At 42.9% G+C, this 2797-nt stretch overlaps 1 protein-coding gene across 1 annotated transcript in view; it reads right to left on the bottom strand.

The window, feature by feature from the left end:
• The window catches only part of PEX5L (peroxisomal biogenesis factor 5-like), a 158226-nt gene that overhangs the window by 55024 nt on the left and 100405 nt on the right, over window positions 1–2797 (bottom strand). The window lies entirely within an intron of this gene.

Here is a 2797-nt window from a genome sequence, read left to right as displayed (position 1 = left end):
GGAGGAATTGACTACCAGGCCAATTGGCTATGAGGACCAGCTGTGTCTACAATGGGAGAACTTCTGTGCTGGAGACACCATAATGGAGTAGGACTTGCTTCAGTGGGGCTTTGGTGCTCACAGAGTTTCCCCCTTGATTTTGTCACTTATGGATGTGAAGAGTTGTAATCTGGTGTGGTCTCACTTTGACCACTGGGTAGACTGGCTCTTGGATCTCCAAGGAGGTGCAAAGTCAGCCATTGTCTGAGGCCACCCAGCAGAAGCTACAGAGTGATCTGCAGATTCCTCCTCTTTGGGGTTTGGAAGTGCCTAGATGAGGCCCAGCTGTGAAGCAATGCAGGCTGCTGTCTATGCCTTCTTTTGGAAGCGTTGGTGATCTTTGACCCCCCTGCAGTTTGTTAGGTTTTAGATTGCAAAAGAACAGGCCATTCATATGCAAAAGCCTCTGCTCACAGCTTGGGTGGGGTTTTAAATTGGGTGGGGCGGGGTCTCAGGGAATCATCAGGGTGGAGCAAACCACAATGGCTGCCTGTTTGCTCTGCCTCAGAGAGGTTCCAGGGTCTCTAGGAACAATGATTGCTGCAAGCACCTCTGTAAGAAAGCCGCCCTCGTGTTCTGGCCCAATGTCAGACAGTCTAGTTTCTCCCTGTATGAGTCTGGGTTCCCAGAGTCTCACCTGGAATTGGAGTTCAGAGCAATTGGGAGCTTGTATCCCTCCTGATTGAAAAAGACAACAGTGTACCCAGTTGCCAGCCCATTTCCACGCACGCCTCTGTACCTCTGCACTTTACTTCTGCACCTCTGCACCTCCTACCAGTTTCAATGTGCTTTTCTCTTTCCTTATAGTTGTAGAATTTCCATTTAGCCAGCCTTCCTGTGGTTCTGGATGATATCTGTTTTGTCTTTTAGTTGTAGTTTTGAGAGGTTGTGCAAGGCAGCAAGTACAAGTGTGTACCTATGCCACCATCTTGGTTCCTCTCTTCTCAGATTATGAATTTCTTTAGTTTAGGGAATCTTGATAAGTAAACACAGTGTTGGGTTTTTTTAAAAACACAAATGAAGGGATACATTCTTTACAAATAACTGGTACCCTCTAAAAGGATTTGCTATGATTTATCTAGACAGAGAACTGTCACAGTGCATTTTACATTGTTTTGGAAGACAATATTGGGAATCTCATGCATGTTTTCCAAAGAACATTGTGGGTTTTAAAATATATATAGGGAGGAAGGGAGAGGAGAGAGAGAGAGAGAGAAACATCAATGATGAGAAAGGATTATTGATTGGCTGCCTCCTGCACACCCCCACTGGGGATTGATCTTACAACCTGGGCACATGCTCTGGACTGGAATTGAACCCAGGACCCTTCATTCCGCAGGCTGGTACTCTATTCACTGAGCCAAACAGGCTAGGGTAGAACATCATGTTTGCTTGAAGGCACATGGGCAGGTCAGTGGTAGGGACAATGTAGTGGGGTGAAATCCAACAATCAGCAGGAGAGCAGCCATTGGAATAATAAGATGCATGCATAGTTGGCTCCTTGGGCAAGCAGGACCCCAGTGATCTCCCGCCCCTCCCACCTTGCAGAGCAGCCCACCTGTGCCAAGCCTCCCCCTGCTGCTGAAACAAACGTTCTAGTGCCAATTCATTGTTCCAAGGATTCCAGTTCTTGAAACAGTACCAATTACTTTAGTCAGGTCTAAATTTCTAATGCATTTATCAAGACATGTTTCTCTAATAAATGCTATCAATTTGCTTTTTCAAAAGATACATTTAAATGAACACAGAGGAAGAAAATGCATTTTCATGCTACACTTAGGCTTCATTAAGCTTCCAGGGGTGTTTGCTCCTGAGGTTAGTTGACTTGTTTCCCAGGAGAGTTCTGGGGGCAGTAATGTCCATCGCCTCTTGTGGAGGATGAGGTGTCTGTAGGGGATGCTATTAGTGGCCTGGGAAGGGTGCCAGGGGCCTTCTATTTTGTCTCTCTCCCTGTCCTCCTTCTCTCCCTAACTTACTAACTGCGAGTGCATAGACACTTTTCTTAATCTTACTGTGCCTTATTTTCCCCACCTATAAAATAAGGCTAATACATTAACTCATAGAGCCATTTTTTTCTGGATCAAATGAGCTAATATATGTACTTAGCATACATTCAATATTATTTTCTATTATCGTAATTATCCCTTTACTTAACCTCAGACATTATATTTATCCTGTTAGTTTCAATATCTTACAAACTCAAGAAAAAATTTCTGGCTTATTTCACTCCACCCATTTTATTTTCAACTAAATTGCAGAGTGCATGAATGTAGACACGTTTCTTGAGAGATCTTTGTGGTTTTTAGGCCCCAGCTGTACCCTTGAAAAGTGCTAGAATAAATTTGAATAGATTGTAGACATGAAAAGCACATAGTAAAGTCCACAGATGGTAGCTTTTACTATGAGTATTGCTGCTACTCCTCTAATTATTTACTCCTTCCCTGAAATGTATTTGAACGTGGCAATCAGGATCCTGATGTGTAAGTACCTTGTTCCACAGGTAGAGAGGGAAACGATCACGTGAGATGTAACTTCCTCTTCTTTGTACTCTGCTACTTCAATAGTGCTAATAATGGAGTAGTACAGAGTTTGTATTGCAAAGTCATGGGACAGTAAATGGTAGAAAAAGAAAAAAGTGCTAAGTACACAGTTAATGACTGACATCATTAACACATTTGTCATTCAAATATATATATTAAGCACCGAGACAGATAACTGAATAAGAAAGCACATGCAAAGAAGGTATAAAATAAATACT

Source organism: Myotis davidii, unplaced genomic scaffold (genome assembly GCF_000327345.1).
Source record: "Myotis davidii unplaced genomic scaffold, ASM32734v1 scaffold123, whole genome shotgun sequence".
In the NCBI taxonomy this organism is placed as follows: domain Eukaryota; kingdom Metazoa; phylum Chordata; class Mammalia; order Chiroptera; family Vespertilionidae; genus Myotis; species Myotis davidii.
This window is presented reverse-complemented; position numbering and strand designations above follow the sequence as displayed.